General features: G+C 41.5%; 1 long non-coding RNA gene across 1 annotated transcript; it reads left to right on the forward strand.

Annotated features, from left to right (window-relative positions):
- Positions 1 to 952: 952 nt before the first annotated feature.
- LOC123567690 (uncharacterized) lies at positions 953 to 26243 on the forward strand. Its single transcript, XR_006690798.3, has 4 exons — positions 953 to 1048; positions 2651 to 2750; positions 16895 to 17100; positions 25600 to 26243. It is a non-coding gene; the product is annotated as an uncharacterized lncRNA (long non-coding RNA).
- The last annotated feature ends 222 nt before the right edge of the window (positions 26244 to 26465 follow it).

Here is a 26465-nt window from a genome sequence, read left to right on the forward strand (position 1 = left end):
TGTAAATATTTTCTTCTAAATTTTCTTTTAGAAATTTGTGTATAGTTTAGGTTTTGCATTTAGGTCTGTGATCCATTTTGAGTTAATTTTCGGATAAGGTGAAAGGTATGGATCGAAGTTCACTTCTTTTCACTTAAGTGTGTCTTAGAAAGCTAGCAACAATGTTGAGAGGGGATTGGAGAGACAAGAAAGTTGAATGTTTCTAAATTTATCTCTTGTTGTTCTAGAACTTTGCGCATCAGTAGATAAATGGAAAAATCATTCCCAACACAGGGATTGCTGGCATTTATGAATCAATCACATTGATTTGGCCAATATGAATGGTAAAATATTTTAAAAATACATAACAAGTAGCCTGTTGGACGTATGACTTGGTGATTTGGCTGTATAGACATAGCTTGAACCCTTCTTTTGACCCTAAATTTACTCCCTTATTTATGACTTGGGAGTTATAAGGAATTTAAAAGGAAGAATGTTTTATGTTCTATGATTGTACATCTGAGTGAGATAATTAGTATTACGCTTTGCTAATACTCCTGGTGGTGTCATGATATTAAGGGAAGATGAATTTACTTTGACTAATGGGTAAGAAAATAATCTGTTTTAAGAAAATCCAGGTGTTGGCTTATGAAAGATGAAATTCCAGAGATTCCTCATTTATGTTGTAGACAACAAAAATAATACATAAGCAAATGGAATTGAGGCAGGAGAATAGGGTCTGCAGTTGGGGAACCTAAGGCCATTTCACACTGACTTCCTAGGACTAAATTGAATGGAAAACCCTAACTTTGCACATCTAAGTAACAAAAGGACCAGAGGCTACTCCCTTTGCAAACCCCCACTGCATGACAGATGGGAAATTGAAAGTACCTCTGATCCGTTGGTTTTTGCATAGGAGTGCAACTTTGTAACTTCACTTCAGCCTCTGATTTGTTGCAGACAGCAACCAATCAGACTGATTGCCGGCCAAGTCTTCATTTGCATAGACGTTCAACTTTGTAACTTCACCTTAGTCTCTGATTGAGGGCCACCACTTCATTTACATGAGGTGAACACAAAGTGGCCAATGGGAAATCTCTAGGGGGTATTTGGACCTGAGAAGATTCTGTATCCAGGCCCTTGAGCTGCTGCCGCTGCTGGCTCCCACACTGTGGAGTGTACTTTCACTTTTCATAAATCTCTGCTTTTGTTGTGTCATTCTTTCCTTGCTCTGCTGTGTGTTTTGTCCAATTCTTTGTTCAAAACGCCAAAAACCTGGACAACTTGCAGTCAAGACCCTCTACTGGTAACAGAACTACTTCTTCTACCCATTCTACAACTTCATTTTCAATGAATAGTCTATGCTGTTCTTGAATTTCATTTAAATTAATTTAAATTAATTCATTTAAACTATCAAGTGGAAAGTAGAGAATAGCGGTTTAGGCTGCGGAATCCAAATACTCAGGTTCAAATCCCAGTGTCTCTAACTGCATGACGGGAAAGCTCCTTAAATGCGGTGATCTCATTTCCTCCTCTATAAAGTGTGAAAGATGATACTAATATATATGGCTCTTGTGAAAGTTAATTGAAATAATGCTTTAAATGCTTAACTGAGACTGATAAGTAGTATGTGATCAATAAATATCAGCTATTCTAAATATTAATAAAATTGAGAGCTTGCTTTAAGCTATTCTATGCATTGTGAAAGGATATAACCATGGAATAACACAGGGCTTCCTTCCTCAGGGAGTCTGCAATTTGCGACTCATTTAGGGATGCATGTGTAAAGAATGACCACTTAAAATTCAACCAGAGGCTGCTCTGCCTACCGAGTGGCCATTCTTTATTCCTTTACTTTCCTAATAAACCTGATTTCACTTCAAAATAAAAAAAAAATTAAAAAAAAAAAAACTCAACCAGAATGAAACAAGTGTTGTATTATATTTGTTAGATGAGGTGCGGCTAGAGTGATTATCAACCCCTGGGTGGATTAGAGGATGTTTCAGCCAAGGACAGTGTTTAATTTGGACCTTGGAGGAGGAGTAGGGGTCCCATAAATGGAGAAGCAGAAGAGAATGACTCAGACATTGGTCCAGAAAGGGTTTGGAGAAGAATTCTCTTGGGCTGAAGAAGGAAGGATAGGGGGTGGTGGGAAAGAAGTGATAGAAAAAGCAAGCAAAGAACAGATCTTAAAGGAACCAGAATGCCAAGAGGAGAGGTTGGGCTTGGGTTTTTCTTTACCATATTTTATATATTTTTCATATTAGTTCTCGGAAAAAGCCAGCCTGGAAGACTACTCATGAAAGGTTTTATTTCTCTTCCTTTCAAAAAAAAAAATGAAACAAAAAAAAAAACCACCCTTGTAAATCATTAATGGCCCATTTTAAAAAGGAGATTACAGCCTGGGAGTTACTATTTTTCTGTTAGAGAAATAAAAAGGAATATATTGAATTATATGAAATACAAATTGGCCTCTGTGCTCCAGTACCTATCTGGGACAGATTTATAAATACTGAAATGATATAAATGATGGTTATTCAGCCCATTTAACATTAGAGAACTTTTAATGGCAAAGCAAGGACACTGAAAGAAAAAGTTCTAGGGAAAAATAGTTGTAGTCTGGAAATCTAAGTTATTCTTTATTCTTCCATATTGATTTATATCTATTTAGAACTTGAAGACTTTTAGTGTTTTGCCTACTCTGCCAATTCTTGGAACATTTGCGGAACTGAGAATTTCTTCATTTATTACTTCCTAACTACATTTTAAAGGTAATAGTGAAATCTTAAATTGTTCGTTCTCTTTTCATTGTGCAATGTCATTGAGGTAGAACTAATATTCAGAGAATTAATTTCCAAGATTTTTAATTCTGAAAATGATACAGATTATTTTTGTCAAGTTTAATCTGATGTCTCCTAGAATAATACTGGGGAATCGTGCCAGGAACAGAAGATAAAAAATTGTTCATATTCTAGATTCAACAAGCTATACTTTAATTAACAGGCTGCAGTTGAAGAAACGACTCCAAGAATTAAATGTGAAAACCATCTATTAATTCTCTTAGAAGAGTTTATCTATGTCACAAATGGGAGTGATTTAAATTGTCTGTGGCACCTTTACGTTATTATTGAAAATGGAAAAAAAGAAAAATGCCCACCCTCACAGGCTTTTTGAGGCAAAGTTTGGTGGCACCCACAATTTTAACTTCAGCATTGACAGAGTCTCTCCCCATCTTAGTTGGCATTGGCTTTCAGGGTTTCTACCAAGGCATTTCTCTAGGCTTACTCTCTAAAAAGATGTTCTTGTTTCATCAGAGCTAACCTAGTTAGTGTACCATTTCCACAGGACTCTGATAAATGACTAGAATTTCTGATAAAATAATTTCAGGGTCTAGTGTTTATCCATTCGTTAATTCATTTGGTGTTTATTGGTTGTTATTAGATAAACCTATTTTCACTTGAAAGGAAGTGTGAGAATAACATAGGCTTTAGAGTCTGAAGTTCTGAGTTCAAATTGTGAGTCTATCCTTAACCTCCCAAAGGTCTCTGCTGAACTCATATAACTTTTCTGAATTTCAGGCCTTTCATTTATAGAGTAGTGTGAGAATAACAACCACACAGGGTGATTGTGACTACCCTGAAGGGGAATTGCCAGGTGTAAAGTGCTATTTGAAATTTTTTTAAATTAATAAATCCTGTTGAGGGAACACTTTATCATCACAGATTGCTTCTTTTATGGTGTTAGTTTCAGGCATAGGAAGGTGGATATAGAATACTACTTGGGATGTGTGGCAGGTTATATGTTCTGAAGATGACTGTAGTGTTCTCTTGTCCCACACGCTCTTTTTGCAATGTGATCTTGACAGTCCCCACATTGGGAGGTCTGTTTCCTCCCCTTGGACCTAAGTGATGTTTTCTCCTGTCTTTGCTTTCTTGGGACACTCACACTTAAAACCTAGCCTTAATGCTGTGAGGAAGCCCTGTTCCACTTACGTGGAGGAGAGGCCACGTGTAGGTTGGCTGGCGGCCTACCCGAGGTCTTAGCTGACAGCCAGCATCACCCAACACTGGATGGAGATGCTTTCACACTTTGAGTGTCCCCAGCTCAGGCCCCGGATGACATGGAGCAGGGATATGCCATCTATGAAGTATCCCCTTCAAATTCCTAACCTACCAGTGAGGCAGGAGAATAGGGTCTAGATGCAGGAAACTTAAGGCCATTTCACGCTGACTTCCTAGAACTGAATTGAAAGGAAAACCCTAACTTTCCAGGCCTAAGTAACAAAAGGACTGGAGGCTACTCCCCAACCTTTTCTGCTACAGATGGGAAATTGAAAGTACATCTGACTGGTTTGCTTTTTGCAACCAATCAGACATTTGCATAGGAGTGTAACTTTGTAACTTCACTTTAGCCTCTGACTGGTTGCTTCCCACAACCAATCAGACATTTGCATAGGAGTGTGACCTTTGTAACTTCACTTCAGCCCCTGATTGGTTGCTTTCCACAACCAATCAGACTGATTGTGTGCCACCACTTCATTTACTTGAGGTGAACACCTAGTGGTCAATGGGAAACCTCTAGGAGGTATTTGGACCCGAGAAGATTCTGATCAGGGGCCCTTGAGCCCTGCTAGGGGCTGCTCCCACACTTTCACTTTCTGTTTCTTTCACTTTTCTATCTCTGCTTTGGTTGCTTCATTCTTTCCTTGCTTTGCTGTGTGTTCTGTCTAATTCTTTGTTCCAAATGCTAAGAACCTGCACAACTTGCTGTGAAGATCCTCTGCTGATAAAACCAGAATCCACGAGAATAATAAAGTAATTGTTTCATGCCATCAAGTTTGTGAATGGTTTGTTACACAGCAACAGCTAACCAGAACAAGATGGGAGGATTTATCTACACAAAACCTGTTTTTAACATTTTAGTAAGGTTGTAAAGAAAATGTGAATAGTATTTCTGTTGTTTCGATAGCTTTAAATCATGATGGCAAGCTATAGTTATTTGCTTAATGAAACTTCAGAGTAAAATAGATTAAGAATTATTGGAAATTAGGCTGGGCACGGTGGCTCACGCCTGTAATCCCAGCACTCTGGGAGGCTGAGGTGGGCAGATCACGAGGTCAGGAGATCGAGACCATCCTGGCTAACATGGTCAAACCCTGTCTCTACTAAAAATACAAAGAATGAGCTGGGCCTGGTGGCGGGCACCTGTAGTCCCAGCTACTCCAGAGGCTGAGGCAGGAGAATGGCGTGAAACCAGGAGGCGGAGCTTGCAGTGAGCCAAGACTGCACCACTGCACTCCAGCCTGGCCGACAGAGCAAGACTCCATCTCAAAAAAAAAAAAAAAAAAAAAAAAAAAAGTATACTTTTTCGCGTAGGATCAAATATCATGAGGCGAATTGTCATAATTGTCATTTTCATTCCCACATCATCTCCTTAGATTTTGAGTACAGGGGCTAGCTGTATTCCTGTTGGCTTCTACTTCTGCAAGGAATGAGAAGTGAACTTCTCCTTTCTTAATGTCTTCAGAGTGGGATCCCACACATGAACTGTTCTAGCAACTCCTCTCCCTGGCATTCAATCTTTCAGAATCGGCAGGCAGAAAGCAGATGCTCTGTGGATAATCTGGGAAGAGACAGTGGAAGATTTTATCACTTTGCAGCTCTAAAAGATACTTCAGACTATTGGCTTTTTCTGAACCCAGGTGTTTCAGCTCTGTGGTTTATCTCCTTGTCTGTTCAAGAAGATTGTTAAATCTCTCATGAGGTTTCTCTCTTGAAACCTCGGGGCCTTTGCTCGAATGGTTTATTTTACCCAGAATGGCTCCTTTCAATCCCTAGCCTTCTAAGTCCAGTAGAAATTCCATCTCCTTCATGAAAGTTTCGTGAGTTAGCAGCAGCACTTAGGACTTCTTAGCACTTTGTTGGCACTTCTTTTAGAATTCTTAATGCCGCCAATGCCTGTTTCCCTGATGAGATCGCGATGCCATTCTTGGCAGGGTCTCCATCTTGTTCTCCTTCCTGACCCCTACTGTGGTTTCTCAGGAAATGCTTGTTGAATTCCATAAGACGGCCCGGGGGAGTGCCAAAATTGTGCAATCAGAGTCGAGACACTTGGCTCCTAGTTTGAGGTCTGAGCCAGGTCTGTCAAGAGGAGATTCTGAAAATGGTCTTGTGACCCCAGAAGATTCTTCATGCTCTGGGCCTCCTCAGTTTGCTCCTCTGTAAAGGGAGACATTTAGAGCAGGGCAGTGGTTCTTAACTAGGTACACTTTTTCAACACCACGGTGCCCAGAGGGTCTAATACATCCTTGGTTGTGCATCTTTGGCTGGATATAAGATTTATAAGATACCTTCCCGTTCCAGAAATATATGTGGGCTGTTGAATATTACTGTAGCCTGTGGAGGTAGGTGGAAGGAAGTAAGCAGATTGGAATTACAGGTTAGGACTTCAGAGATATAACAAAAAACCCCTCTGAATAATAATAGCTAATATTTATGAAGCGGGGCTTGGAATGCATTATTTCACTTATTAAGGCACAATGCCCTTATGGGGCAGGCACTACTGTTATCCCATTTTATAGATAAACTGGTTTAGTGAAGTCAAATAACAACCCAAGTTGCTGAACTAGGTTGCTGAGCACTGGAACTGAGATCCAACCCAGGCTCTCTGACTTCAGAACCTGTATTCCTAACCACTCCCCGGCTGCCTTTCTCTTAGTTTTTGCTTTTATTATGTGGAACTGATCATATGGTTAAGAAGTATTGACTTTATCAGTCTTTGCAATTCCCCTCTGTGTTCTGTATAATATTTGGTTACTGGTAGTTAGGAAGTGACGTTCACTTATAACAGTCTTTCATAGAGACAGTGCATGGAGGCATGGTTTGGCCATTTAATTTTTGAAAATTGCAGCATACCATACCAGATTCATACAAAGGTGGCATTTTATTCTTTCACACATACAGTCATGAGTAGCTTCATGAAAGGGATACATTCTGAGAAATGCATCACTAGGCAATTTTGTCATTGTGTAAACATCATAGAATGTACTTACACAAACCTAGATGGTATAGCCTATGACACACTTGGACTATATGGTACAGCCTATTGTTCCTTGGCTACAAACCTGTACAGCATGTTACTGAACTGAATACTGTAGGCAGTTGTAACACAATGGTATTTTTGCATGTAAACATACATAAACAGAAAAGGTACAGTAAAAATGTGGTATAATCTTACAAGGAGAACTGTTGTCTGTATGGTTTGTCATTGGTGGAAAGGAATTTGAAAGGAATTTACTTTCTGAAGGAAATACCTAGAGTTAAAAGAACATCTGGTGTTACAAGGTCATCAAAGACCAGGAAATGTATCAAATCTTCTGGAAACTCACCCAGAGTTCTCATTAGTGATGAGGGAATTGCTATTCTGTAATTGCATAGATGGAACAATGATAACTCATTTCCATTGCAAAATGTTTCACCCCACAGAGTGATTAAGCAATTGGTATTTATTGCACCCAAGATATTGTTCACGTTTCTATTTGTGAACAACTCCCATATCTATTCTTTTACTCCCCATTTCCCTATCATTGGATAATTTCCAGCTGCATCTGTAATGCCTCTGCCTGGTTAAGTGGCTCTTGGCTCCTGCTGAGCATGACTGATGGGCTGAGTTTCCCCTCAGGCTCTTCTAGTGCCCAATTTCCTAGTCTCCGTTGGCAGAACTCCTTTGTCCTATACATACTCTGTCTTAAGGTCAGCTCTGCTCTCAGCTGTGCCCTATCTTCCAGTGGTGGTTCAATCTGGTTCCGTTTGCCTCCATGACATTACTAAAATCTCTTTCCATCTCTTGGATTCAACAGCTCGAAATCACGTTTTTTTTTTTTTTTTTTCTATAGAATCATGACTTCCTTTCCCCCACCCCCAGAGTTTACTCTTAGACCTCAACCAATTTTATTTTCAGCTCCAGTCAGTTAAAAAAAAATTCTGCTCTAAAGTGGTCATGTGATGCCTTCCCTTCCAAGGAGAGTGTGGATAGTGTAAATGGGTCTGGTGTGACCAGCATTAGTGCTTAGGGTCACAGGAAGGAAAGGCAATCGGGAAGGATTCCAGTAGAGTAGGTAGAGGAAGGGGCATCAGGCCAGTGGTCAGTGCTTCTGGCCTCCCACAAGTCTGCTGGCAATGCAGAGCACATGGTATAGAGGTCAGAATATTCCAGACCTGGCCGTGAGACAGCTCGAAGACATGGGCAAGTAACTCCCTGCCATCTTAGAGTTCCAGTCTCTATGAGAGTGGCCCCCCTGGTGGCCCATCTCCCTTCCTTATATTATTGGGGGTAACAAAGTGCCTCACTAAAAAGTGTACTTTCCAGTCTTCTGAGAAGTTAGATTTAGCCACATAGGTCTGGCTTAGAAGAACTAAATGAAGTTCTGTGGGGACTTAAGCAGAGGCGGCTACTTAAAAGTAGGAGATAACTGAATGCAGAGCAGTACCCTTTTGGCCTTTTTCCCTTTCTTCCTGCAGCCTGGCATGCAGATGGTGGGATTTCCACAGCCGACTTGCACCATGAGGTGCTTGGTAATAGAAGTACAGTGTATTAGTGCATAGTGCCTAATAGGGTATTTGTGCACAGCGCCTACAGGGCATTAGTGCACAGCACCTATAGTATATTAGTTTTCTGTTGCTACATAAGAAATTACCAGAAATTTAGTGGCTTAAAACAACACATTTATCATCTTACAGTTTCTGTGGATTTGGAGTCTGAGGATGGATTCTCTGCTCAAGGTCTCGCGAGGCTGAAATGGGCTGTGCTCTCATCTGGAGCTTGGGCCCCTTTTCCAAGCTCATTCAGATTTTGGCAGCATTCACTTCCTGGCAGTGGTGGAGCTGAAGTCCTGGTTTCTTCTGGGCTGTTGGATGGGGGTCCACGCAGCTCCCTGGGGCTGCTCTCACATCCTAGCCTCGTGGCCCCTCCCACATGGCTGCTTTCTTCTTAAAGGCCAACTGGAGAATCTCTCTTAGAGAGGCTCGAAAGTCACCTTGTAATTTCTTTAGGATGAGCCCAATGCCTTTTAAGGGCTCACCTGGTTATCAGGCCCACTCAGGATATTCTCCTTTTTAATTAAGTTAAAGTCAACTGATCTGGGTCTTTAATTACATCTGCAACGCCTCTGCAACTTTGTCATGTAATGTAACCTAATCATGGTAGTGAGATCCATCTTATTCACCATTCTGCCTGTGATTGAGGGGAGGGGACTATTCTGAACACCAGGGGCAGGAATCTTGGGACCATCTGAGTTCTGCCTCCTACAAATAAGATGGTGCAGTAGAAATATAGAGCCACGCTCTCAGGAAGTGTGGCACTTCCTCAGCACCTATAAGCTGTTTAACTCTGAATTTTTTTTTGTTTTTTTGATGGAGCGATCTCAGCTCACTGCAAGCTCTGCCTCCTGGGTTCACGCCATTCTCCCGCCTCAGCCTCCCAAGTAGCTAGGACTACAGGTGCCCGCCACCACACCCGGCTAATTTTTTGTATTTTTAGTAGAGACGGGGTTTCACTGTGTTCACCACGATGGTCTCGATCTCCCGACCTCGTGATCCGCCAAATGAGAGACATGTTCTTGGTTTACTGAAGCCATATTCAGGCCTCTTTTACTGGCAGCTGAAAACATACCTAACTGATTCAACACTGAGGTTGGAGAAGCTATTTCTTATTTTATTTTGAGACGGTCTCACTTTGTCGCCCAGGCTGGAGTACGGTGGTGTGACCACAGCCCAATGTAACCTTTAATTCCTGGGTTCAAGGGATTCTCCCACCTCAGCCTCCTGAGTAGCTAGGAAAACAGGCATGTGCCAACATGCCTGGCTAATTTTTAAATTTTTTGTAGGAATGGGGTCTCACTATGTTGCCCTTGCTGGCCTTGAATGCAGAAGCTATTTCTAAGATTTAATCTTTCCCTTTCTTTGGGGGGCATTCTCTTTGCTGTGTGTATACTGGCTGATGCCATGTTTGAAATTCAAAACTCTCTTGCTTGCCAGTCATAGCTCTATGCATCCCAGGTGTACCTCGTAATTCTCCAGTGGCGATTCTGTTTGTTGTAGAGAAGAAGGCGTGGAATTTGAAGTTAGAAGACCTTGCTCCCAGGGTGGGCTTCTTCACTGATCAGCTTTGTAATCTTGAGCAAGTTACTTCATATAGTTAAACCTGAATGCCCTTTAAGAAAAGAAAGATAATAATCTTACCTCTCTTGCCTACTGTATAGGATTGATGTGAGGAACAAATGAGAGAGAAATATGTGAAGGTGTTTTGAGCCCTGTAATGTTTGCTTGAGCAAATATTAATGACATGCCATGACTATCCATGCATTCATCTGTTCATTCTACAAACTTAATCTGAGTGCATTATTTGTTAAGCATTGAACTGGTGCTGAGAATTCTAAGGTTAGTAAGAGAGAGTTCCTGCCCTCACAGGGTCATAGTTTTTTGGGGTGGAGGGAGGGACAGACACATAAACAGAGTATGAGATGTGCTAGGATAGAAGAATATATGGATTAGTCGTAATCTAGACCTAAGGGGTCATCAGAATCTTTCTAGAGGCTTGGGCAAATAAGAGATAGTCTGGTGAATAAGTATTAATAACAATAATTACTATGCATAGAGTATTTGCTATGTATCAGGAACTGTTCTAAGTATGTTTTATGTAGTCCTATGATGTAGGTACTGTTATTCTAGCCTTCATTTTGCCGATAAGGAAACCGAGGCACAGGATAATTAAATAATATGCCCAAAATAACACAGTAAGCTGGTGGAGCCCATCTAGGCTGATCCCATAACTGTTCACTCCAGAGCCTGATTTCAGGCTCACTCCAGAGCCTGATGCTATACCTGTTATGCACTGAACCAGGTGGGGTGGCCTGTGCAGACAGATGTAACAGAAAGCCTGTTCTGTGGAGAAACTGCAAGTAGTTCATCAGGGTCCCAGCAACTTACCAAAAAGTAAGGATGGGAGAAAGAGGGAGTTAAGGGTAAAAGAGCATAGAGAGGTAGGACAGAAGCTGGACAGCTCTGACATTCTACCAGCAAGCTTTCATATTACGCAGAAGGAAGTCAGGTAAGGGTCTTGGCCAGGCTTGTTCTTTGTAAAGATCACTGTGGCACAGATGGATAATGGGTTGGAGGAGTAATATTGGACACAGGGAAAATAGTAAGGAAGTGCTGGCAGCTGGGTTTAGGGGAATAGTGAGTCTGGGAACAAAGTCGTGGATATGCAACACATGAAAAAGTTAGGATGATTTGGGTGGTGCTTGACAGAAAAGGAAGAATCAAGAATGAGTTGCAGTATCTGGTTTTACCTGAGAGAAGGGTCGTTTGCAGAGATGAATGCTGGAGGAACAAAAGGAGGAAAGGTGATGAAATTTGAATATATGGAGTGCGAGGTGCTTTTGATTCGTGTAAATAGGCAGTGAATACAGCTGTGAATCTGAGAGATCTGGAATGTGAAGATAGGCTTGGGAATCGTCAATATGTGGATTATAATAGAGGTCATGGGGATGGATGAAATTGGCAAGGGAGAGTAATGTGGAGAGATAAGGACCAAGGACAGAAGTGCAGGGAGCACCCATCCTTGAAGTGTGAGCTGGGGGAGACGAGGTGTGCAGAGAGACATGAGGAGCTCTAGTGCAGGGAAGTTAAAGATGCAGAAGCACTAAGTGCGTGGTGTTATGCAGAAAGGAGACTCGATGCACATTAAACAAATAGGACAAGTAAGCGAAGGAGTGAAAAATACTCGTTGGACTTGGCCGCAAAAAGATAAGAGCAATTCCAGTGATTGCTCTGCATGGACATCAGGTTGCAGAGGGTTGAAAAATAAATGGAAGCTGCAAAGGTAGAGCTAATAAGTACACAAACAAATGAACACAACCAAAAAATAAGAAACAAGCTTTTTCTAGGACTTTGTGACAGAAGGAGGAAGTCCATCGGATAGGTGAAGAGGGTATGGGATCCAAGGAGAGTTTTTTTTTTCTCTTTTCCTGTAAGATGGGGACATATGAGCAAGTTTTTAGTGTGAAGGAAAAGAACCACTGGAAAGAGCCTACCTGCGTGGGCAACATAGTGAGAGCCCGTCTCTACAAAAAAATTAAAAACATTAGCAGGCTATGGTAGTATGTGTCTGTAGTCCCAGCTACTTGGGAGGCTGAGGTGGGAGGATCGATTGAGTCTGGGGGTGGAGGCTGAAGTGAGCTGTGATTGTGCCATTCCAGCCTGAGTGACAGAGTGAGACTCTGTCTCAAAAAAACACAAAAAACAAAACCAACAAACAAACAAAAATAGAGTGGCTAATATAAAGAAAGAAGGATGATAAAGTGAGGTTTCCTGGGGAGGCTGAGGGAACAAGGTTCAGCAGCTGGGTAAGAGGATTCATCATAGGGAGAACGTTTTCTTCCTTTAGATGGAGAGAGAGGAAAAGCTCTCCCTAGGCTCCCACCCACCACCCACCTGACTCTGCCAGGTCCAGGACACTGACTTGCCACACCAACCTCTGCCTTGTGCTGTTGTCATTCAGACGCGTGCCAGCATGCATCCATTCAGCAAATACTGGTTGAGTACCTACTAGGAGCCAGCCCCTCTTTGAAGTGCTGGAGATACATTAGTGTTCACAGCAGACAAAAATCCCAGCTCTTGAGTTTACCTATTCTGGTGGGAGGGCAGAGGCAATAAAATAACTGAGTAAATTATGCAGCAGATTAGAAGTGATAAGCCCTAGGCAGAAAAACAGAAACAGGAGAAAGAGAGGAATGAAGAAGGGTCTGCCTGAGAAGGTGAGACTTGAGCAAAGACATGAAGGAGGCAAGAGAGGAAGTCCTCCCTATGTTTGGAGGAAGAATATTCCAGGCAGAGGCAACAGCAAATGCCAAGGTCCCAAGGCAGGAGTAGGCCTGTCATCTCTGAGGAGCTGAGTGAGTGAGTGGTGAGGGCTGAGAAGTAATGACTGGTTGGAGTGGCAGGCCACTTAGGACCTCATGGGTCATTTAAAGGATGTTGGCTTTTATTCTGAGATGGGAGACCATTGGAAAGCTGTGAGCAGAAAACTGATGTAGGCTTTCTTATGGTTTAAAGGATCGCTCTGGCTGCTATGTTGAGGATTGACTGTGAGGATTGAGGAGGTTGGGGACAAGTGTGAAAGGTGGGAAGCCAGTGAGGAGGCCATTGCAACAATCCAGGTATTGAATGATGTGGCTTGGGAGAGTTGCTTTAGAGGAAATTATGAGCAGTGGCTAGACTTTGTATATATCTTGAAGGTTGAAACGGAAGGGTTTATTGACAGTTTATGAGGAAGACTCCAGAACTTTTGTCTTGAATAATCAGAAAGCCTCTTATCTGTTCCTTGTGAAAAAGAAGCTGGTTTTAATTTTCTTTGTATGTTTCGTAGTTCCAATTGCAGTTCTGGGTGAATTTCAAGTTTTTGGTAAAAACTATTTAAATTTAATTGAAAGATTTGTAGCCCTCTAAACTCATGCCCTGTGGGATGATTAAAGTAGCTAATTTGTTGTTTTAAATATACCTTTTCCCTACACTCAACACTAAATCTCTCAAAGTAACATCTACTTTCTGGAAGCAAATGGGACTCGTATGGTATGACTCATAGAACAGGTAGGGATTGCTCAGGAATTTTGTGTGGAGGAGAGAAAGAAAAGAGTTGGCCCAAGGGGGCACCACATTGGAAACTGGAGCAGCTGAGAGCTGTCAGCTGACAGGTGACTGGCAAAGTAAGGGTGGGAATCTGAAAAGCAAGGAAGAAAACCCAGATTTTTTCCCTAACACCTTCAGTGTCTGACAATGTACATGCCTCTGTATGGCTTGCAAACAGCAAGGACTTCGTTGCATCTTAAGTTCTTGAATTACAAGCAGAAGGAAGACAACATTTGGAAATGTGTCCTACTTTTGTGTTCTCTTAAAAAAAAAAAAAAGCATCAATTTTTTTCTTTCCCCCCATGATTCTAGAACTAATGTGCCAGTCACCTGTGTGTTTGCCCTCAGATCCATCCCCACTCTTATCTTTGACTGCTCTGAACTGCGGGTGGCTTCCACTGCAGACTTCACTTCCCAGCTCCCTTCCCCACTGGCTCCAGGCTTAGTGGGTGTGAAGCTCTGCAGGGGATTGCAGGGTGTGAAGTGCTGTACTGAAGAACCAGGGTATTTCTTCCCTTCCCTTTTCTTCAAGTGATGTTCCAAAAGTAGCTATATCTTCTCTCCTAAAAGTCACAGATTCCACCGAATGGCTTGGACTACTGGCTCTGTTAATATCACCTCTTCTCTTTCCCACTACTACTTCTTGATTCTGCTAATTGCTGGACTGCCCTACTGCTTCCTGTTACCTCATTGTTTCCTGTTACCTCTCACAAAAGCTTTGTAACTTGGTCTCCATATTAAATTCCTAATATTGAGCTACCTGGTATGTGCTGTTTTCTTAGTTGGAACTTGACGGACACATGTATTTGTTGTTGAAATTTGGCAAAATGAGAGTTTTGTAGAGCATACAAAGAAGAATATAAAATCACCACTAATCCTACCATCCAAAGGTAGCTGTAGTTAGTGTTTTGGTGTGTATCTTTCCAGTTTATTTTCATGTGCATATAAGCATTTTTTTTTTTTTTTGTTCACAACTTTGGAGACATACTGTACTCTTTGCTTTGTAATCTTTTTTCCCATTTGATATATTGAAAAAATTTCTACATCATCTGGTATTCTTGTATAACATGATTTTTAAAAATGGTTACTTCTGTGACTTCAAATGGATATACTATAATTTATTTAACCAGTGGACCACTGCTGGTTATTCAAATCGTTTCCAATATTTTGCTATTATAATACTATATGCAAGTTTGGGGGTATATTTCTGATTGTTTCCTTAGAGTAGATTCAAAAGGTAACTTCTGCAAGAGCAGAGGTGTTATCTGGCCTGCCCACTGATGAATTCTCAGTGCCTAAAGCAGTGTGGGAAGGGATACATACAGTCTAGGGACCTCATACATCTTGACCTGCCTCTCATTTGGGGGCCGGGGCTGATTCATCATACAGAAAGCAGTCGGGTCAGAACTGGCTGGCTGCCTGATGTATTGTACAGGATGGAGCCTCCAGGCTACCACAGCTGCTAGGATTCATTCAGCTGGTGGAATTTGCCTTGTTGTAACTGAGAGCCAGCTGGACTGAGAGTGAAGGCCAGAGCCTTGTGGATTCCTGTGAAGTCCACTCCTGTTCCCCCAGGACATCCATTGGCTGTTCTCCTGAGGCTCTCATAACCATGCCATGCCAAAGCCCAGGCCCTGCCCCAGCTGGACGAAGCCTGCAGGGGTGGGTACTTCTGGTCTCAGATCTTTCTGATGGAATTTTCAGGCCTCTTCGACTCTGAACTCTTAAAAACTGAGATTTTCTTAATTTTAGGCTTTCAACTACACTCTTAAATACACTATTTTGAGGGTTAATTCCAGTCTCAAAGAAAAGCTTGACCACCAAGTAGATAGTAATTCTGTCCTTTTTGGTAAAGGAAGTTTAACTTAACCTTTACCAAGTTAACCAGCTCGCAAGTTTTTTTTTTCTTCTTCAGCAAATGAGTCACCACAGGAAGCTGGAACCGGGTATCAACATTTATCTTTGGTTTGCCTAAGACCAAATAAATGACTTTATGCCTCAGGCTAAATAACAACAACATGCCAACAAAATAAAAACCACAAAGGCAAAGTGGAATGTGGAGGACAAGAAGGTTTCATGCTAGGGATTAAACTAGAACATGAAGATGTATCTGGAGATCTCCAGTTCTGAATACCCTGGTCACTGTTAACAAGTTCCAAATGATTTAAAGTACTAATTGAATTTGATAATTGTTTATTGATCACGTAGTATATACTCCATGTCCGAAGCTGCTCTAAGTAGTTTCACCTTAAGCAGAGGGGATTGAGGTACAAATTCACATCTCGGTAAACACTAAAGGGCTTGGTTAGGAGCCCAGGATTGCGTTGCCTAGGTTCTAATCCTAGCTCCACCATTACTCGCTGTGTGATCTTGGGGAAGTTATCAGCTCTTCCTTGGCTTCAGTTTCCTACTCTATAAAAAGGATGTAATATCCCACAGAGTTATTGGGATAATTAAATGAATGAACATATATAATGTATTTGGAACACTGCCTGGGACATGGCATATCTGCTTTGTTGCTCCACAGCTTCTCTCCAATGCCAAGTTTTCCTCTGGGTTGGGGTGGGGTGTGACTGGGGGAATTTTGCCCAGCCATTTATTTGGTGTGTGTCCCCTGCATCTGCAGGGACTTCCTAGCTTCCACCTCTTTGTGGCTACCTAACCTTGCACTTAAATACATGACCTTTGGTCAACCCCCAGCTTGCCCCTCAGTGAGTGGTTAATGTAACACACTAGGCTAGGGAACATAGAAGATAGGGAATTGTAAGGAGTGGTCTTTCCTTGACGTACTCAGCCTGTGAGGGTCTAACATACCTGGTCCATGAGGAGATACCTTAGAGAAGGATGCTGGCATTGGTATGGGGTTCCTTAAAATCATTGAAAGGAGGCCTAGTCCCTGAGAATGATTCTTAGCAACTGGACAGCCTGCCAATATGAGGACAATGTACTCAAGACAATCTAGCCTTTCACCCAAATTCAGGAATCTTTGGACACTATCCCTTGGGAGAAGATCATTTAATTTCTGCTCTAACATTTTATTCATTTGTTTACTCACTCACTGGGTTAGGCCAGTCATGGGGACTTCACCACGTTGTCCTATCAGAGCATAGTAAATTCTCCCAAATGACTTCCAGCGGGTCGTTCTTATTCTGGTTTTCATACAACAAGTCAAATCTCTATTTTATATATTTAATGGCATACATTATCTTCCTGAATCTTTTCCTCTTCAGACTCGTTTGTTCTAATTCAGGTCATTCAACAAATACGGCATGATTTCCACACGCTCTGACATTCTGATTGCATTCTTGGGAAGATTCTCAGTCTGAGAATCTCCTTAAAATAAAGCACAGATGATGGCTGAATAGGAACAGCTCCGGTCTGCAGCTCCCAGTGAGATCAACGCAGAAGGCGGGTGATTTCTGCATTTCCAACTGAGGTACCCAGCTTTTCTCATTGGATCTGGTTAGATAGTGGGTACAGCCCACAGAGGGTGAGCCGAAGCAGGGTGGGGTGTCACCTCACTCAAGAAGTGCAAGGGGTTGGAGAACTCCCTCCCCTAGCCAAGGGAAGTCATAAGGGATTGTACCGTGAGGAACAGTGCATTCCAGCCCAGATACTACGCTTTTCCCACAGTCTTTGCAACCTGCAGACCAGGAGATTCTCTTGGGTGCCTACACCACTAGGGCCGTGGTTTTCAAGTACAAAACTGGGTGGATGTTTGGGCAGAAACTGAGCTAGCTGCAGAAGTTTTTTTTCATACCGCAGTGGTGCCTGAAATGCCAGCAAGACAGAACCATTCACTCTCCTGGAAAGAGGGCTGAAGCCAGGGAGCCAAGTGGTCTAGCTCAGCAGATCCCACCCCCACAGAGCCCAGCAAGCTAAGATCCATTGGCTTGAAATTCTTGCTGCCAGCATAGCAGTCTGAAGTTGACCTGGGATGCTCGAGTTTGGTGCCGGGGAGGGGCATCCACCATTACTGAGGCTTGAATAGGCAGTTTTCCCCTCACGGTGTAAACAAAGCTGCGTGGAAGTTCCAACTGGGCGGATCCCACCGCAGCTTGGCAAAACCACTGTAGCCAGACTGCCTCTCTAGATTCCTCCTCTATGGGGAGGGCATCTCTGAAAGAAAGGCAGCAGCCTTAGTCAGGAGCTTATAGGTAAAACTTCCATTTCCCTGGGACAGAGCCCCTGGGGGAAGGGGCAGCTGTGGGCATAGCTTCAGCAGACTTAAATATTCATGCCTGCCAGCTCTGAAGACAGCAGTGGCTCTCCCAGCACAGTGTTCAAGCTCTGCTAGGGGACAGACTGCCTCCTCAAGTGGGTCCCTGACCCCAGTGCCTCCTGACTGGGAGACACCTCCCAGCAGGGGTCAGCAGACACCTCATACAGGAGAGCTCCGGCTGGCATCTGGCAGGTGCCCCTCTGGGACAAGGCTTCCAGAGGAAGGAGCAGGCAGCAATCTTTGCTGTTCTGCAGCCTCTGCTGGTGATACCCAGGCAAACAGGGTCTGGAGTGGACCTCCAGCAGACCTGCAACAGAGGGGCCTGACTGTTAGAAGGAAAACTAACAAACAGAAAGGAATAGCATGAATATTAACAAAAAGGATGTCCACACAGAAACCCCACCTCAAGGTCACCAACAAGATAAAAGGTAGATAAATCCACAAAGATGAGGAAAAACCAGTGCCAAAAGGCTGAAAATTAAAAAACCAGAATGCCTCTTCTCCTCTAAAGGATCACAACGTCTCACCAGCAAGGGAACAAAACTGGATGGAGAATGAGTTTGACGAGTTGACAGAAGTAGGATTCAGAAGGTGGGTGATAACAAACTCCTCTGAGCTAAAGGATCATGTTCTAACCCAATGCAAGGAAGCTAAGAACCTTGAATAAAGGTTAGAGGAATTGCTTACTAGAATAATCAGTTTAGAGGAGAACATAAATGACCTGATGGAGCTGAAAAACACAGCACGAGAACTTCATGAAGCACACACAAGTATCAATAGCTGAATTGATCAAGTGGAAGAAAGGGTATCAGATTGAAGATCAACTTAATAAAGCGTGAAGACAAGATTAGAGAAAAAAGAACGAAATGAAACAAAGCCTCCAAGAAATATGGGACTATGTGAAAAGACCTATGTTTGATTGTTATACCGGGAAGTGACGGGGAGAATGGAACCAAGTTGGAAAACACTCTTCAGGATATTATCCAGGAGAACTTCCCCAACCTAGTAAGACAGGCCAACATTCAAATTCAGGAAATACAGAGAACACCACAAAGATACTCCTCGAGAAGAGCAACCCTAAGACACATAATTGTCAGATTCACCAAAGTTGAAATGAAGGAAAAAATGTTAAGGACAGCCAAAGAGAAAGGTCAGGTTACCCACAAAAAGAAGCCCATCAAATTAATAGTGGATCTCTCTGCAGAAACCCTACAAGCCAGAAGAGAGTGGGGGCCAATATTGAACATTGTCAAAGAAAAGAATTTTCAACCCAGAATTTCATATCCAGCCAAACTAAGCTCATAAGTGAAGGAGAAATAACATTATTTTACGGACAAGCAAATGCTGAGAGATTTTGTCACCACCAGGCCTGCTTTATAAGAGCTCCTGAAGGAAGCACTAAACATGGAAAGGAGAAACTGGCACCAGCCACTGCAAAAACATACCAAATTGTAAAGACCATCAACACTATGAAGAAACTGCATCAACTAATGGGCAAAATAACCAGCTAGCGTAATAATGGACATGATCTAATTCACACATAACAATATTAACCTTAAATGTAAATGGGCTAAATGCCCCAATTAAAAGACACAGACTGGCAAATTGGATAAAGAGTCAAGACTCATTGGTGTGCTGTATTAAGGAGACCCATCTCATGTGCAAAGACACACATAGGAAGTTTACCTTAACCTTTACCAAGTTAACCAGCTCACAAGTTGGTTGTGATGGAAGAATATTTACCAAGCCAATGGAAAGCAAAAAACAAGGGTTGCAATCCTAGTCTCTGATAAAACAGACTTTAAACCAACAAAGATCAAAAAAGACATAGAAGGGCATTACCTAATGGTAAAGGGATCAATACAACGAGAAGAGCTAACTATCCTAAATATATATGCAACCCATACAGGAACACCCAGATTTACAAAGCAAATTCTTAGAGACCTACAAAAATACTTAGACTCCCAGACAATAAGAGTGGGAGACTTTAACACCGCACTTAACACCCAGATTTGTAAAGCAAGTTCTTAGAGACCTACAAAAAGATTTAGACTCCCACACAGTAACAGTGGAAGATTTTGACATCCCACTTTCAATATTAGGTAGATCAACAAGTCAGAAAATTAACAAGGATATTCAGGACTTGAACTCAGCTCTGGACCAAGCAGACCTAATAGACATCTACTGAACTCTCTGCCCCAAATCAACAATATACATTCTTCTTAGCACCACATCGCACTTATTCTAAAATTGACCACATAATTGGAAGTAAAACATTCCTCAGCAAATGCAAAAGAACAGAAATCACAACAGACAGTCTCTCAGACCACAGTGCATTCAAATTAGAACTCAGGATAACAAAACTCACTTAGAACTGTACAACTACATGGAAACTGAACAACCTGCTCCTGAATGACTCCTGGGTAAATAACAAAATTAAGGCAGAAATAAATAAGTTCTTCAAAACCAGTGAAAACAAAGACACAATGTACCAGAATCTCTGGGTCAAAGATAAAGCAGTGTTCAAAGGGAAATTTATAGCACTAAATGTCCATAGGAGAAAGCGAGAAAGATCTAAAATTGACACCCTAACATCACAATTAAAAGAAGCAGAGAAGCAAGAGCAAACAAATTCAAAAGCTAGCAGAGGACAAGAAATAACTAAGATCAGAGCAGAACTGAAGGACGTAGAGACACAAAAAACCCTTCAAAAAATCAATGAATCCAGGAGCTGTTTTTTTTTTTTTTTTGAAAAGATTAACAAAAATAGACGACTAGCCAGACTAATGAAGAAAAGAGAGAAGAATCAAATAGATACAACAAAAATGATAAAGGGGATATCACCACTGATCCCACAGAAATAAACTATCATCAGAGAATACTATAAACACCTCTATGCAAATAAACTAGAAAATCTAGAAGAACTGGATAAATTCCTGGATACATAAACCCTCCCAAGACTAAACCAGGAAGAAGTTGAATCCCTGAATAGACCAATAACAAGTTCTGAAATTGAGGTAATGATTAATAGCCTACCAACCAAAAAAAAAAAAAAAAAAAAAAAAAAGGCCTGGGACCAGATGGATTCACAGCCAAATTCTACCAGAGGTACAAAGAGGAGCTGGTACCATTCCTTCTGAAACTATTCCAAACAATAGAAAAAGAGGGACTCTTCCCTAACTCATTTTATGAGGCCAGCATTATCCTGATACCACAACCTGGCAGAGGTACAAAAAAAAATTTCAGGCCAATCTTTCTGATGAACATCAATGTGAAAATCCTCAATAAAATACTGGCAAACAGAATCCAGCAGCACATCAAAAAGCTTATCCACTACAATCAAGTTGGCTTCATCCCTGGGATGCAAGGCTGGTTCAACATACACAAATCAGTAAATGTAATCCATCACATAGACAGAACCAATGTCAAAAACCACATGATTATCTCAATAGATGCAGAAAAAGCCTTCGATAAAATTCAACACCACTCCAAGCTAAAAACTCTCAAACTAGGTATTGATAGAATGTATCTCAAAATAATAGCTATTTATGACAAACCCACAGCCAGTATCATACTGACTGGGCAAAAGCTGGAAGCATTCCCTTTGAAAACTGGCAGAAGACAAGGATATCCTCTCTCACCATTCCTGTTCAACATAGTATTGGAAGTTCTGGCCAGGGCAATCAGGCAAGAGAAAGAAATAAAGGTATTCAAATAGGAAGAGAGGAAGTCAAATTGTCTCTGTTTGCAGATAACATGATTGTATATTTAGAAAACCCCATTGTCTCAGCTCAAAATCTCCTTAAGCTGTAAGTAACTTCAGCAAAGTCTCAGGATACAAAATCAATGTGCAAAAATCACAAGCATTCCTATACACTAATAACAGACAAACAGATAAATTATGAGTGAAATCCCATTCACAATTTCTACAAAGAGAATAAAATAAGTAGGAATACAAGTTACAAGGGATATGAAGGACCTCTTCAAGGAAAACTACAAACCACTGGTCAAGGAAATGAAAGAAGATGCAAACAAATGGAAAAACATTCCATGCTCATGGATATGAAGAAGAATCAATATCATGAAAATGGCCATACTGTCCAAAGTAGATTCAATGCTATCCCCATCAGACTACCACTGACTTTCTTCACAGAATTAGAAAAAAACTACTTTAAATTTCGTGTGGAACCAAAAAAGAGCCTATATAGCCAAGACAATCCTAAGCAAAAAGAAAAAAGCTGGAGGCATCATGCTACCTGACTTCAAACTATACTACAAGGCTACAGTAACCAAAACAGCATGGTACTGGTACCAAAACAGATATATAGACCAATGGAACAGAACAGTGTCCTCAGAAATAACACCACACATTTACAACCATCTGATCTTTGACAAACCCGGCAAAAACAACCATTGGGGAAAGGATTCCCTATTTAATAAATGTTGTTGGGAAAACTGGCTAGCCATATGCAGAAAACTGAAACTGGACCCCTTCCTTACACCTTACACAAAAATTAACTCAAGATGGATTAAAGACTTAAACGTGAGACCTATAACCATAAAAATCCTAGAAGAAAACCTAGGCAATACCATTCAGGATATAGGCATGGTCAAAGACTTCATGACTAAAACACCAAAAGCAATAGCAACAAAAGCCAAAATTGACAAATGGGATCTAATTAAAGAGCTTCTGCACAGCAAAAGAAACTATCATCAGAGTGAACATACAACCTACAGAATGGGGGAAAATTTTTGCAATCTATCCATCTGATGAAAGGCTAATATCCAGAATCTGCAAAGCACTTCAATTTACAAGAAAAGATCCTATCAAAAAGTGGGTGAAGGATATAAACAGACACTTCTCAAAAGAAGACATGTGGCCAACAAATATATGAAAAAAGCTCATCACTGGTCATAAAGAAATGCAAATCGAAACCACAATGAGATACCATCCCACACCAGTTAGAATGGCAATCATTAAAAAGTCAGGAAACAACAGATGCTGGAGAGGATGTGGAGAAATAGGAATGCTTTTACGCTGTTGGTGGGAGTGTAAATTAGTTCACCCATTGTGGAAGACAGTGTGGTGATTCCTCAAGGATTTAGAACCAGAAATAACATTTGACCCAGCAATCCCATTACTGGGTATATACCCAAAGGGTTATAAATCATTCTACTATAAAGACACATGCATATGTATGTTTATTGCAGCACTGTTCACAATAGCAAAGACGTGCAACCTACCCAAATGCCCATCAATGATAGACTGGATAGAGAAAATGTGGCATATATGTACCATGGAATACTATGCAGCCATAAAAAGGATGAGTTCATGTCCTTTGCAGGGACATGGATGAAGCTGGAAACTATCATCCTCAGCAAACTAACACAGGAACAGAAAACCAAACACTGCATGTTCTCACTCATAACTGGGAGTTGAACAATGAGAACACATGGACACAGGGAGGGGAATATCACACACTGGGACCTGTCAATGGGTAGGGGTTTAGGAGACCGATAGCATTAGGAGAAATACCTAATGTAAGTGATGGGTTAATGGGTGCAGTAAACCACCATGGCATGTGTATACCTATGTAACAAATCTGCTTGTTCTGCACATGTGTCCCAAAACTTAAAGTATAATTTAAAAAATGCAGCACAGAGATTTAGTCTCAACACTCCATATGCAGAATAAGAGTCTCCTTGGTGGATCTACTAATAGAGCCTAAGACTGTTTTAGCTTTTAAAGGAAAATTTTAAATGAGTCATTATTTGCCCAATTTTCTTCCACACGATAGCTATGTAATTGACTTTGTAAATCTACATGTAACAGTTTAATTTCACTGCAGCTCACTTATCCTCTGATGTAATTTTGAATTTGCCAGTTAGAGGTATTTCTGGTGCCCATAATTTTGATAAGGATGAGGCTGAATTAGAAAGGCAAGGACGGCATACTCCAGCACCCCAGTACAAATTTTGCTCTGAGATGAATACCCATCTACTAATCAACACTCTTTGACTTTGGATTCAACTAGTTAATTCTTCCCACAAGTCAGTCTATAGTTGCTACTCATGTTTCTGATTCAGTTTGGGTTGCTGTAACAGAATACTATGGACTAGGTGATTTAAACCACAGAAATGTGTTTCTAATAGTTCTGGAGGCTGGGGTAGTCCAAGGTCAAGGCACTGGCAGGTGTCTGGTGACATCCTCTTTCTGGCTGGCAGTTGGCCATTTTCTTTTCTATCCTCACATGGGGATAGAGCAGAAAGAGAGGAAGCTGTCTCATGTCTCTTTGTATGTATATATGGGCACTGATTTCATCGTGATACCTCAACCCTCATGACCTAATTGTTTCCTGAAGGCCTCATCTCCACAGACCCTCACATTAGAGATTTAGGCTTCAAAATGCAAATTTTGGGGAGACGTAAACGTTCAGTTCGAAGCACCAATTTTTAAGTTCTTCGCTTATCAGTAGGGTGACATTGGGAAAGTTATGTATCATAACTTCTTTGAACCTCACTATCATCTGTAAAGTGGAGGTACCTTGAAGTGAGGGCTAAGATAAATTATAGCAAAGGTTTATCACAGTGTCAATCATTTAATAAATGTCAGTTATTTAATATGTTATTTCTCCATCTTGTCCACTAGATACCACAAAATTGATCTGATAATTCACAGTTTCAATATTTTCCTGTCTTTTTTTTTTTTTTTTTTGAGATGGAGTCTTTCTCTGTCTCCCAGCTAGAGTGCAGTGGCACGATCTCAGCTCGCTGCAAACTCTGCCTCCTGAGTTCACACCCTTCTCCTGTCTCGGCCTCCTGAGTAGTTGGGACTACAGGTGCCTGCCACCATGCCCAGCTAATTTTTTATATTTTTAGTAGAGACAGAGTTTCATCGTATTAGCCAGGATGGTCTGGATCTCCTAACCTCATGATCTGCCCACCTCGGCCTCCCAAAGTGCTGGGATTAGAGACATGAGCTACCATGCCTGGCCGAGCTTTTCCTATTTTTAATGACTTTTAAAAGATTAATTGGCAATGATCTTGATATGAGCCTAGAGATTTGTTTAGCAACTAAGAGCAATTATGACTTCCTATAGAGCACTAGATTAGCCTAGTGACTAATACAAATAATATCATTAATTTGGGTGCTGGGGAGAGGAGCTCCACAAGAGCTGAGAATCAAACCTGGAAGTCAGACAGTAGCTTTTTTTTTTTTTTTTTTTTTTTTTAAATGTGGTATGCAGAAATGGAAGACCATGCAGGATAATTTCTATTAGATTTTATTACAGAACATTCAGCAGGAGTGTTACTGCTCAGATTGGCGTGGGGGATTGCTGCATTTACTTGGACATTGTTTATCTGATAGTATCATGATGATTAGGAGGTTCTGGGATCAGACTGCCCTGGCTCCATCATTTGCCAGTTTGTGTAAGGTCACAGCTGGAACCTTGACTGAGTCTCAGTTTGCTCATCACTTAAATGGTATCTAGAATATAAGACGGTTTGAGGATCATGGGGGAATGTGTGTCTGAAGCGCTTATCCTGGTTCCTAGTCCATAGCAATGGACTCAGTAAATGGTAGCCGTGATTTTAACTATGGTAAGAGAAAATTTCACAAAGGAACTGGCCACCGAACACCACTAAAAATTTAATCATTGCCTTTTTTACAGCAGGCAGATTATGTGAATACTTGCTTCCCTTTCTCTCAAGGATGTAACACTGTGACGAAAAGAGAGTGTTTTCTGTCAGTGACTCGCCGACTTCCCTTTCACTAGAATCCAGCTTATTAGCTGCATGGTTAACTCTTGAAGCCAGGAAAATGTCCTGCACATGACACTGCCATCAAGCAGAGGAGACGTGTTTCTCAGCCTCCCCTCTCTGAGACTTAATAGCTTGTGAAGGCTAGCCTTTACTGACTCATGAAGCTGTGTCTGCCTGGGGTCAGTGCTGGAGACACTGTGTTAACCCCAGCAAGCGAGCCATCACCGGAGCTTTGCACAGGGAGACACACCACGTAGCGAGAAAGGCAGGTGAGGCAACACACACACCATCCCCAGACGGCCATGGGTCCCCAGCGACAGGAAAAATACATGTTTTCTTAAAGAATTAGGAAATAAAACCTCTTGCTTTTTTCTGTGTGGCTCATTGGTAGGAGATCTCAAATTCTAACCCTTGTTTTCTCTTTTACCTCTCTGTCTGCTGAAAAGCAGTGCTTAGATCCAGTATCTAGGATGGTGAACCTCCTGGATGCAGTGCTGCAGTGGCTACGCTGGGATAAAAAACAAAACAAAAACCGCTGGGAAAGGAGGAAAATGATGTTTTTCTCTCTTTCAATAAAGCATGTGAAATATTTAGTTCTATTTTCTCCTTTCTCTCTCTGGTGTCCCATGTTTGCATTGGTGAGAAAGGAAGTCCTCCCATCTGGTGTTTGTGACTGAATTATTCCTAATCAATGTTTATGCTGCTCTATCAGTAGTAGTTCCACAGGTGCAGGTCACCTTCCTCTCTCAGGACTCCCTTTGCTCCAGGCTGTTTCTGGGATAGGTGTTCATGGTTGGGGAGAAACTGTACTCTCA

Source organism: Macaca fascicularis, chromosome 11 (assembly GCF_037993035.2).
Source record: "Macaca fascicularis isolate 582-1 chromosome 11, T2T-MFA8v1.1".
Classification (NCBI taxonomy): domain Eukaryota; kingdom Metazoa; phylum Chordata; class Mammalia; order Primates; family Cercopithecidae; genus Macaca; species Macaca fascicularis.